Below are 12,469 nucleotides of genomic sequence, written 5' to 3' on the forward strand. Positions count from 1 at the left end.
GCTACGTTTTTTATATAATATTACACGTTGTGAACATTTATTTTAATTTTTTTAGTGATGTAATGACGCGATGCTATAGTTTGTTTAATTAAGATTCTCTTGCTTTCGTGCCTTCTACTGTATAGTTCAGTTTTTATTCATAATTCCGAAATATCTTGTGTACCTAAGTTTTGATGTACAATAAATCATGATTAATTTAACGAATAAACAATTACGACAAATATGACATAATTATAATTAATGTTTAAACGTTTAAGTTCGTACGTTCGTACGTGTGTATACCGATATTTTAAACAGGATATTTAAACAGGACTCGTTTTGAGATATAAACGCATTAAACATAGGTAATAGAGAATCTATAGAATGTGTTGTGTATTATAAATATTAACATTGCTTACAAAACGCGCGGAATATGCAATAGTTTTAATCGTCAATATATTAGCGATTTGAATTAGTCGTGCTTACGTTTCGTTCCTTCCTAATGATTTCTTTACTGTTACTTGTGTGTTCTGTCAAACAGCAGTAAGAAAATTGCAGATCTAGTCTGGATTTTTCGAACCTGTTAATTCGTAATGCCGCTTGCGTACATTTGTGATGACTCCAAATGCGCTGTGTACATATATGTAGACGTGTGATAACCGGAAAATAGTTGTACGGCGCCGCATTCGTTCAAATGCATAGAGCAATTGGTATTGTATAATAATAGTGTGTGTACGATATTGTAGAATAAGCCTCAGGGACGTGTATATACGTTAAGCTGTAAGTTATATTAGTTTTTGCATTCGTGGTCACGATATAACTCTTCCTTCCCTTGTAAATATAATGTACCTTATCGTGTACTTGGGCAATAAATGTTAGACAATCGTGATAATCTGTGGAAATTTTTACATTTTGCACTATAAACTCATTCCATTTTTTTTCATTAATCCTCGTACCTTTGCGACGATGGAATATTTGTTAAATTATAGACTGAACAAATACTACATATGAATAAAGATGTATCGTACAGGTATATTCAACGCTCTTGTTCAACGCTCATTTTCTTACGTATATTTCTGATGATCGATTTAAAGCTTATAATTCTTAAAGATTCTTTCCAGTGAGAAATTCATTCAATTTCATCCAAGGCTGTATTATCTTTCAATACGCGTTTATGTTTTTATTATTTCTCAAGTTAAAATTTCGTTGATATTGCAAAAAGAATAAAATTTTACTATCCAAGAGCGCTTCATACATCTTTGGTCAAAACTTTAATATAACAACAGATGGCAAAAAGAGAATTATATTATCCGTGTGAAATTTTTTGTAAATTACGACAAATTTGAATTATGTTTGTAGATACAAGATTTACAGCAGCAGAGAAAGTAACAATAACAAACGCAAATAATAGATATAAATAACTGCATTTGATTTCCACTTTATTAACGACCGATATTTCAGTACACCGACAAGCGGTAGCTTTAATAACACGAATTCTGAGGAGATGAAAATGGGTTCCTGAGTGCTGCTAGCGTTACCTCGTCAGTGGTGCTACGTTCTGTACCGACACGCAATAATTTTAGCTTACGAACCTTCCTCACAGAGGGCAAGTGCAGCTACTCTTTGCCCTTTCAATCGATTTGTTGCAGATTGACTGTATCTTCTTCAGAGAAAAAGCGAAATTAGGAGGGGATATCGATATACTATTTTAGACATTGTTTATGAAAGCAAGAATATTCTCTGGTAGAAAAATTCTCAACAGACGTGTAGTCAAAACAACAAAAATATCATTCATGTCTTTTACTCCCGTAAATATCTCATCTTTCTTAATAATCAATTTTCGCGCAAACGTATTTTTATATAAATTCATATTATATTCGAGACTCGCACACAAAACTCGATACTTTATATCGGATTTGTTGCGACCAAGTTCGGTAAAGATTAATTTCTTGATCTCAGACTTGAAGTACCTTGATTCGTAAAACGTGTTACAGTTGCCGAACACGCCACTGTAACTTCGAAATTTCCAGAGAGCGGAAGCGCGAGTTTTCAAAAGAGTACAGAGAGATACCCGAGGCTGCTAAAAGTCGACGCGTCATTGATAAAGCTATCTCGCGCGGTCTCGTATAAATATAAGTTATCGACATGTTGTAACGGCGGAAACCACTTGCACTGGATGGAGCGCTTCGGCTCTCTCATTCCGCTCTGTTACTACGTCCCTCGGTCTATTCCGAAGCCACGTAAAATTCGGGAGATCGACTGTAACGAAGGCCCGACGGTATAATAATGATATTCGGGAAAGAATTATTATAGAACTTGGCAGCGCACTTTGGAGTAACGAGGGGAAAAAGGGCCTTTCTCCATAAGCCAGCTCGTATATCATCGGCGCGAATCCCTTCGGACGGTTATAGAACGAGAGAGGCGGCGGTAACAAAGGCGCCTACGTCGAGCGATACTAGACGCTTTGTAAACAAACGAGTCTTCTAATATTAGACCGTGTAATAAGATATATATGCAAAAGGTATCTATGACTTCACTTGCCGTTTTATCGGAAGCCTATTATAAGCTTTAACGACTCGAAAATAACAAGCGCGCGCCAACATCTCCGAATATTTATAGCTATTGTGTGCTGTACAGCTGAGCTGCTACGTAAGGACATTGTCTGCTCGCCTATGTTATTCTGTCGCGTCGCTCGTTCGTTCTCCTGTCTTTCTGCCATTTTTATGAGTCAGAAAAGGAGATTATAACTTTTCCAATCCGTGTGTTTCTCCCTCCCCTCTCTTTTTCTTCATCTCTCTCTCTCTCTCTCTCTCTCTCGCTCTCAGCATTTTCAGCCAAGCACACGCTACATATTTTCGCATCTCCGCGGCACGTAAAATCAATATCGCATGTTGGTTATGATATCGGAAATTATAATTGATTCGCTGTGGGCATGCGGAACGCGCGGATTCGTCCGTAGATATGCAAAAACGAAGCTTTAATATGCGCGTACCTATATAAGTACGAATCCTCCCCGGCTTTAAAAATTACACATTGGTTTTCTCAATAGAGCGGACGTTGAACTGTCTCGGGTGCATTTTATTATGCGTCGCTACCTGGCAGAGATAACGCGCGACGATCTTGATTTTTGAACAACAATAGCACAAAATGCAGGTCGTTATAATATAATTTTCCGTTCGTCGCTCTATCAAAATGTGCGCTATTACGGGCGGTAACGCTTTATTCGGATTCGAATTGCCAGCAGCACGGTGCGATGCGCGGCGCAGACATCTCAGCTGCTCGCTGTTGCTTCAGGAAACACCGTCTAAATGCAAATGATAACAGGAAATGATAAGAATCTGTACCCGCTCATCCACTGTTCTATCTAGCACGCAGCGATTCCTCCGTCCGCGCGCAATTGTAAAGGAACATCCTTTAAACGTGTCCGACGTGTTATTCTTCGATAGTATTATCGCAAAACTCACACGGCCGGATCGTCCGTCGTGTCCATATTGCCGTGGGTACACAGAACTGCGGTATGAAGCGCTTGAAGGGGAAGAGAAGCTTTACACGAGTTGTTATTTTTACCGCCCACGATGTTTTCATATTTCGCCCAAGGTTCGCTAATTTTACCCCATGCGCTGCCGTCGTGCATTTTCCTATACGTCCACGCGTCCGTGACCACTCGCCGAGCAACTTCCGCACAACTTTTTAAGATCGGCTAATTAGGTAGTCTCCTTTTTTCTCTTTCGCTTTTTCTTCTTTTTTCACCCTTACCCCGCGAAAATACTCCGCGGAAGAGAGAGTCGCGCGACTCGTCAAAGTAGTTGGATTATCACGAGCGGCTTCCGAGAGAGAGATTCGTGACATTGTCTTTCTGACTGCGAGATGCAGGGGCGCAAAAAGTTTTTAATTGAATGAAAGCAAAGCCGTTATCGTCATTATGAATACCAAGCGGAGTATCGGACTGTTTGAAACGAAACATTTGATGGGGCTGATGTCCCACTTTCGTCGACGCAACGAGATTTCTCCTGAAAATCGAACGGAGATGCGGAACTTCATTTATTTTACGGCTTGTGTTTTATACACACACATACATGACATATACATATATATATATATATATATATACATATACATATGTGTGTATGTATTATATAAAGATATATACGAGAGGAACGGTTTTATTATTTTTTCTTTTTACGGAGCCGTGAAAATATCATAATAAAGTGATTGTATCTTCCATTGTGTACTCTCTCCCATTTAGTTTACTTCAGCGATGCTTTATTTGAATTTATTGCGCGCGATATCCGCCCCTATTTTCATCGTTCGCGTCATTTCTGCGCGTTCATTTCGTAGAACTCACACCGCTCACTTGCTCGTAATAATCAATTGCCGGCGCGGCGGCAGCAAATACGACCGCCACAAAGATACGACGTTTGTGCGCGGCTTAACTTGGCCCGATGTACAAACCGCCTCACGGAGTACCCTTTTTGCCTTGCTTGCGAAAACAGGACCCTACTCGTATTCGAAAGCTACGGATATCTTCGGTCAAATCGTAACTGTTCCTTGCGGCACCCGAGGGATAAATTGTCTGATCTCGTTCTTCACCCCTCTAGCTGACCGTGCTGCCAAATGTGAATTGGTTGCGCTTCCGATTTAGAATTTACATCTGTACTATCCTTTGTTCTCCGTTAAACGGAAACGCTAAAAATCCTTCCGGTAAATTTTAACCAGCCAATAACAGTCACTAAAGCAACAAAGGATAACGAGGACAAGTATGAAAGATGAAATCTGTTCTGAAATTACGAAATTACATCATGAAGCAGAGAGAAATCCCCGATTTAGTCAAAGTAGTTGCTATAAACGTTTCAGAGATAACTATCTCTCTCTTTTTGTGCAAAAAGACATTAAAACGTGGATATAGATTTAGTCACTCAACATAAAGATTAATTAAAAAGACAGGTTTTGCCGTGCCACAAATTAGTCGAAAACTCAAAATAACTTTTTATATTTACGAGCGTTCGCGTGTATGCACACAGAGAGAGAGAGAGAGAGAGAAAAAGAGAGAAAGAGAAAGAGAGAGAGAGAGAGAGAGAGAGAGAGAGAGAGAGAGAGAGAGAGAGAGAGAGAAAGAGAGAGAGAGAGAGAGAGAGAGAGAGAGAGAGAGAGAGAGAGAGAGAGAGAGAGAGTGAGAGAGAGAGAGTGAGAGACGATTAAAATTGAAAATAGCGCTAGCGGTTTTTCTGGAAGCGAGTTCTGTCTAACGCGGGTTTAGATAACCGAGTCATTAAAAATATGACCACGAGGAGGATGGTATCAACGTTGTGGTTGTGGTATCAACGGTCTGCTGGAAGAACGATACGGATCGTGCAAAACCAAATTACTCCGCGCGTTACGAGATAACTCTGTGCTTACGAATAACGGCTTGTCAGCGTGCAAAACAACTTGCTATGAGAATGCATCGTCATGAAGGAGATGCACGACAAATGCGCGCGCGCACGCGTGAGGACAATCGTGAGTGGAAGAAAGAAGAATCGGCGAAAAGTTGAAAATGCGCTGCTGCAGTGAGCCATTTAGCGGAGCATAAATTAACATTCTTAAAATGCGACTCGACACACACATACACGCGCGCGCGCGCTGCTTAATGGCGAGACTGCCGTTAAATCCGCGGGATTGTTTATCGCGCTGCATTGTTCCTAGAAGCCCCGAGCGACTTTTATCGTCGAATGCGAAAAATGTGAACGAATGTCATCTGAGAAACGAGGTCGACGTCTACTTTTTATAATCCTTTTATATCCGCTTTCGGTATAACGGCAACAGGCGTGTTAATTAACCGCTTGCACTTTACACAAACTCATGTTTTCACGGTTTCTTTTTTTCGCTGGACGAAAGGCTAGGTAAAGAGGGTTCTTAAACCGCTTTTCTTTTAAGAGAAGCGTAATGAAGCGCGCTGTGGAATGAAGGAAATAGCACGTATTCTTTATATAAATCGAGAGCGGTAATTTTCGCCGGTAAGTGAGACTCATCATTCGATTCCCGTTATTTATTCGTTCTGATTGTTCTCCACGAAAGAAGAAGAGAATCAAATGGAACGTAACGTCACGAGCGATATGATTTTATTACCGTATTCGCAATTATACCCTGAATTGCTACATCTTGTTTTCAACCGCAACTTGCTCTATAAAGAGAGAAATAATATCCATGGAGTTTAATCGCGCGGTCTATCCATTTCTGTTTCCTCTTTTTCTATTATGACGATTAATTGTCACTGTGAGGAATTTGCTGGTAACATGCGCGGACAAGAAATACTACACGCTTCTCATCGAGCATCAGTCAAATCGTTTGGCACTTGAGAGGGCTGCAAGAGCCCGCAATAGTCCGCCCTATTCAAAATTCCTGTCAGGCCATAAAAGTTACAGTACTAGGTATTACCGTCATTTTGTCCCCGCGCTATGTCGCCCGGCAAACATGGCGGAAGTGCGTTTTCGGTGGAAGGCCGATACGACAACAACAACGACAAGCGTAGAGGTGATGCTCGCGTTTTAAGACGATCGTAAACGGCGTGTAACAGCAGCTACGAGAACGCATCCACTCGCCTCTTAGCGCGCCCTCCCGTTTTACATGGACAGCCGGGAAAGACAAAGGTGAGGAAGCGCGGGCAGCAAGCCGTAAGACGGGGATTGCAGAAGACAAAGACGAGGAAACGGAGAGAGACACACGGGTAGAGCGAACTATGGCGTCTTAGATGGCAGATAGCGGTTTTATGGAAATTCTTCGCGGTCGAGAGCATGCCTAATGCTCTGAATAATATTCCGCAACCTAGCTCGCAAGGTCGTATAAAATAGGCGGTTCCAGGACCCCACGTGGTAATTGATGATCTTTTTATTCTGCCTGCACGATGCACCTTATTACACCGGTGCGCCTCCTCCTTTGCCGCTCGCCTCTTCTCGCTCGCGCTCGCCGCCTACCTTTCGGCCGGATTGCAGCAGCCTCAGCTTTATTTCTACGCTGCTTATTTATCTCCCGCCCACCATTATTCCTCGCAGACCGGCTCCGTCTGTATATTAGTAACGACAGTAGACACGCTGGAGTAGGTCGTATTTTGAATTTTCTCGACGGCGTATCGCGCGCGCGCGCGGTCTCCAGGATTTATATCGCAGTGCAGGTGGATTATTAAACGCATCCCTTATTTTCGCAGCGTGATTAATGCTCTGCGTGTGCCGCGTGGTTATATGAAGGCTGTGTATCACGCGAGCCTGATAAGTACGCACGGAGAGAAACATTAATCGGGCGACTGTGATTTAACATAGATATAATATAATAATTCGACATTGGATATTAGCGATATTGATCCCGGAAACCTATTAACTTCATTAGTAGTTCACAATTAGACTCCAGATATCGTATGACAGTACCGATTTCATTAAATAAAACAGCAGAAAATTCGATATTAGACATCATTGAATTAAATTGGCTATAATATTATGTAATAGCGGGTTAATTTGACATCTGAACGAATGGTGCAAAAAAGTGTTTAAAATTTTATACTTCTAACACCGTGTCGATATTGTCGGAGATCAATTACATCGAATTCTAAAATTTGCCATTCTTTGGAGAGAGAGAGAGAGAGAGAGAGAGAGAGAGAGAGGGGGGGGGAGGGGAGGAGGGAGAGAGGAAACGAGGGAAAGAGTGCGCCGCGACGCGGACGGAAACGGTTTGATTTCGCGATTACGACTTATCGCGGATTGGATTTATTACGAGCGCAGAGCAAACGGTACGAATGTCGTTCGATTTCAACTTGCCTTTTCTGCCGAACCGCCGCGCCGCGCCGCGCGTTCTGATTCGCGAAACAAGCGTCTCGGATCGGAGTACCCCTCGCCGCGGGCATTCCTACTACCGTCGAGAGATTCGTTTCCCCCTCGTATTTGCTTGAACGTGTCTCCCTTGCTCTTTGCGTGCGCGAACGGTCCTCGAGCACGGAAAGTTTTATTATTGCCTGGAGGGTATCACCGCCAGGCAGTAGACATAAAGGATCCTTTCTATATATCCGCGGTCGCGCAGAGAGTAAGATTTTGCTAATGTGCTTACTCGTCTGCGTTCGAGCCATCCGGGACGCGCATACAGCTCGCGCTCTAATCTAAAATTCCGTCGCTCTCAGCGAAGCGTCGCTCTCCGGAGCGACTCCGGAACGTAATGAGACATGAAAATGAGGGAGAACGTCGCTTCGATTTCGTGAATTCCCGTTTATGTGAATTTGCCCGGACCTTTATCGCATCAGACTTTTAGCGCACGACTCGCGCGCTTCTTGCCGTGCATGCGAAGCTGCAAGTGCGTCCGGTTACATTGTTAATGGTAAACAGCCTTTATGATCAGCCGGAAACTTTACTTTTATCGCGAGCGGCAATGGTCAGTGCAACGAGGTATATTCTGCTCGACGGTAAATGTCGATACTTCGATGCAATTTAGAGTCCCCTTTGATTAAGGTGCATTACATCGGCGGCACGATACCGCACGGATCGATGCGATAACACTGCATCGAGATGATACTGTAGAGATTGGAAGATTCGAATGCATATTGAACTGGAATTACTGTCACCGCTGAGATCTATATAAAACGTGAAATCGCTTTCTGCCGCCGCTGGAAAATTATGCACGCTCGTGTATGTACTTCTTCGATGCAATTATCGCGTGATTTAATCGACGCGAGGAATCACAGCGATTCTGTAAGTGAGAAATTCTTCGTGTCACAGGAGACGCATAAAAATCCCGACGAAGTATGATTTTCCCTCGTCCATAAAGATACGCACGATGGCCAATATAGCGCGATTCTCTTGCGCGCGAATAACAGATTGCACAAATTCATATATTTGCGATCAAGAGATCACATCTGTGCGATGCATAGAAGAGACTTGTGTGTTTACCGTGCACTCCGTGGCGCACTTTTTGATGAAGGGCGAATGCTCCCTGGCCCTAACCAAGGCGAAGCTTATTTGCTTGTCGCAAATCGAACATACGGTAATTATTTTTTATCGATCGCTCGAATGTTCCAGACTGCCGAAGAAAATGGACGCGTGGTGGTTCCCTGCTTGAAAATTTATGGAGTACTACCTGATGGAGACTCATGTTTTATGAATGATCGGGACTTCGATGCAGCAGCGTCCGACATCATTGCCGATCGATAGAGAAAATTCGAGTCCTCGCGGAGCCCGCCGCAACATTGGCCCGCAGAGAAGATTGTTTGGCTATTTAGGATAATTTAATCAGAGACAAAAGGCAATGGCTCGGCTTTGAGGCGATCGTTGTACGCGGTCCCCGTAATTTTCCTCAACGTACTGCATCGTTGATGCCCGACGAGAAAAAAAAAATATACGTTGCACGTTTACGCGTTATAACGGTGATGTATTCGGGCTCGCGCGCGAATCAATACGTTTCAAATTAATTCTCGTTCTGGAACGCCTGCTACTCGCGCGATGCCCTCAATGTATAATATAATTCTAAATATTCATCGTATTTAATATCCGACATTAAACGAAACGCTCGCGATACGAATGCATCTGTGTATTCTTTTCCTCGTTTTTTCGCACAAACACGCGCGCATACAGCGCGTTCGGAATACCGTAATTTGCCTGCCTCTCGCAAATAACAAGACGTCTTGACGCACGATTTAATCGTCCTCGCGACGACCGGCAGAGTAATACACGCGTTCGCGTGCAGTTTATTCGCGATACTCCGATCCGATCGTTCGGAAACACCGCCGAATATAACTCACTTCTTGTCGATACCGTATCTACGAAACCGTAACGCGCTTCGCGGAACAAACGTATTATTTCTAACAGAATCTTTCCTTTAACGATCCTTTCGTTTCCACGACGCGGGATACGTGACGCAGTGATCGTGCGTACGCCTCAACTCTCGTAAATATTCGCAGCTGCAAGGGAAGGAGTACCGCGTACTAATTTTCCGACAAATCTCTTACCGGCGCGCATAATCCCGATAAGAGGAAGGCGGGCGGCGTTCTTCTTCTTCTTCGCATGCGCGGTCTTTCGTGCTTTCCGCGAGGCACTCGCCAGCAAAAGAACAGTTTCGCCCTCCTAATCATATTCCGTCCTGCCCGCGATCGCGTTCCTCGTCCGTTCGAATATATTCTTCGAGAGAACGATCGTTTCATTAACCGTGCGCCAACTTATCCGAGAGTCGATAGGGCAGCGTAGAGATATTTTTATCGAGCTCGTCGCGCGTTTGCTCCCGTTCTCTCGCGCAATACGGGAAAAGATTTAATAGGATTTGTCGGCAGGGCGATGACGACGCGCATATATCTAGATATTTTTGCAGCTCCGGAATACCGGGCTAACGCGCCCGGGAACACGTACAGCGGTCGTACCCGAATATCAGGACCAACCTCGCGATGTGGAACGTGGCCTAGCTGTCCTTGGTATCCTAGCCGTTCGCAGCACGCGGTCACTTGATGATTTTCGCGTATCGTTCATGGCGACGCCGGAAGTAAAGTCACCAAGCAAGCACAAAAGAGGGTGATGGGCGCTTTGTGCGAGACTCGCGCAAACTCGCGAACCCGCGTTATAAGCGCTGCGCTCGGGTAAGAAAAAGAAAAGAAGAATGGTTTTATCGTCCCGCTATATGCGATATTACTTTGCAGCTTTATCTATCTTTCGTCTCTGATCTTCCTCCTCCTTTTCCCCTCGGTGCTTTTCGCTTCCCTCCTCTCTCTCTCTCTCTCTCTCTTTCCTCTCTTCGTCTTACATCTGAAGTTGCTATTCGCGGTGGAATTAAGTAATATTGTAACGCGGCGCAGCGCTTACGCGGTGAGCAACGGCGCGACATCTCGATGCAGACGGTCGCGCGTTAAAGGGACAGTCGCATATATTCGCGTTATACCGTCAAATTTATGTCGGACGTCCGCGTCACGTACAAAGTTGCCCTACGGTTGAGTAGAGTGGATTTCCAAAATTGAATATGCATTTGGCATATTGTCAGCGCGCGAGGTGAATCGTGGGGGAAGAAAGTTTTGCGCGACGGGGCGAGGAGCTGACTTGGAACGAACCACGGCGAGCGTCTCTCCGGGAAAAATCTCAAGTGCACAGAAAGGTGGAGCACCCCGTGCTGCTGCAAGTCGCTTGGAAAGAATATGAATTTTCATTAATGCAGAGCGGTGAAAGCGCGCGGCTTAAGAAGGAAAATGGTCCGTTCATTGTTCATGGTGAATCACTTAATCTCGCGGGAGAAACTTTGGAATGCGAACACGTTCGAATCCGTGATATCGCCTAATTAAAAGGAAGCGGGCAATGTAATAAAGCGACATACGCGCCTTTCCAGAGAGCTGTACGTAATACATTCATAAATTCATATGTCAAGTCAAATATAGTGAACGCTTTTTCTCGTCTGCGATCATCTGCTCTTTCTCAGGTTGCTCTTAGCGAATTTTATTGCAGCAGAGGGTTGATTTAAAATATCCGTAGTCTGTGGTACTCCATTAAAATAATTTCAAGATCTCCGCTCCCTTTCTTTTAATATATATGTATATTATTGGACACTGAGACTATTTAATCAATAAATAGCAAAAATGTATTGATAGAAATTGTCGCATACGTACGCATTACAACCACCTACGACTGCATCACGAGGTACTAGTGAAAAGATCAATGCTTTATTGTGAAATTATGATGAAATTCAAGCGCGCGATTGCGAATGTCGCGAATTAAATGTATTCATGCGTGCTTCCTACATGTTATATGCCCGAAATTCAATAAATTCCCCTCAACATTGTATCACAATAGGATATTCGGCATGCTTATTCGATAGCTATCTACATCGTTCTAGCAATCCCGACGACACGAGGCGCACCAAATTTACGCGCAAATGGAATGCGTCGTTTCAACGATTTACTGCCAGCGCAATTTTATTTATCGTCTGCTTCATCATTTTTTTGTTTTATCGCTGTTAACGCCACCAAAGTACGTGCTGCGCCTCGTCAATCTTAGGCACCGCTCAACGTCGCCGATAAATTACACTAGCTGTATTCCTGACGCAGAATACGCGATCATTATCCGTACTGAACTGTCGTCCGGACTGTCGTTTGTATCCGACGCGAGATTTCAATCTCGTTGATTTCGGTCTTCGTCGAGCAAGTGTCCACGCAGCCGGCGCGTGGCTCCCGGACAAGTACGACGATATATCAAATTCCTTTCTAATAACAGCACCGTGGCCTGCGCGCCGTACCGGGCAGCCCGAAAGTATCCAATATGGTGACACCCCGAGAACGACACCTGAGAAACGAGGGGCGTCGCTAAGTTAAAGCGGCTGGTAATCCGTGGGTTTACTGGAAGAAAACACTACCAACGGCCTCGGCATCACCACCAGGATCGGCTTCAGTCAGAGAGAGCGACCTCGCGCTCTGCTCTCCATCCTCTCCGACACCCTTTCAACTATATTCTCGGCTCGCCGAGGTCAGCTTATGAGAAATCCCTCCTGCCGCGTGCTAACATTACGGTTC

This window comes from Harpegnathos saltator, unplaced genomic scaffold, assembly GCF_003227715.2.
Source record: "Harpegnathos saltator strain DR-91 unplaced genomic scaffold, Hsal_v8.6 scaffold789, whole genome shotgun sequence".
In the NCBI taxonomy this organism is placed as follows: domain Eukaryota; kingdom Metazoa; phylum Arthropoda; class Insecta; order Hymenoptera; family Formicidae; genus Harpegnathos; species Harpegnathos saltator.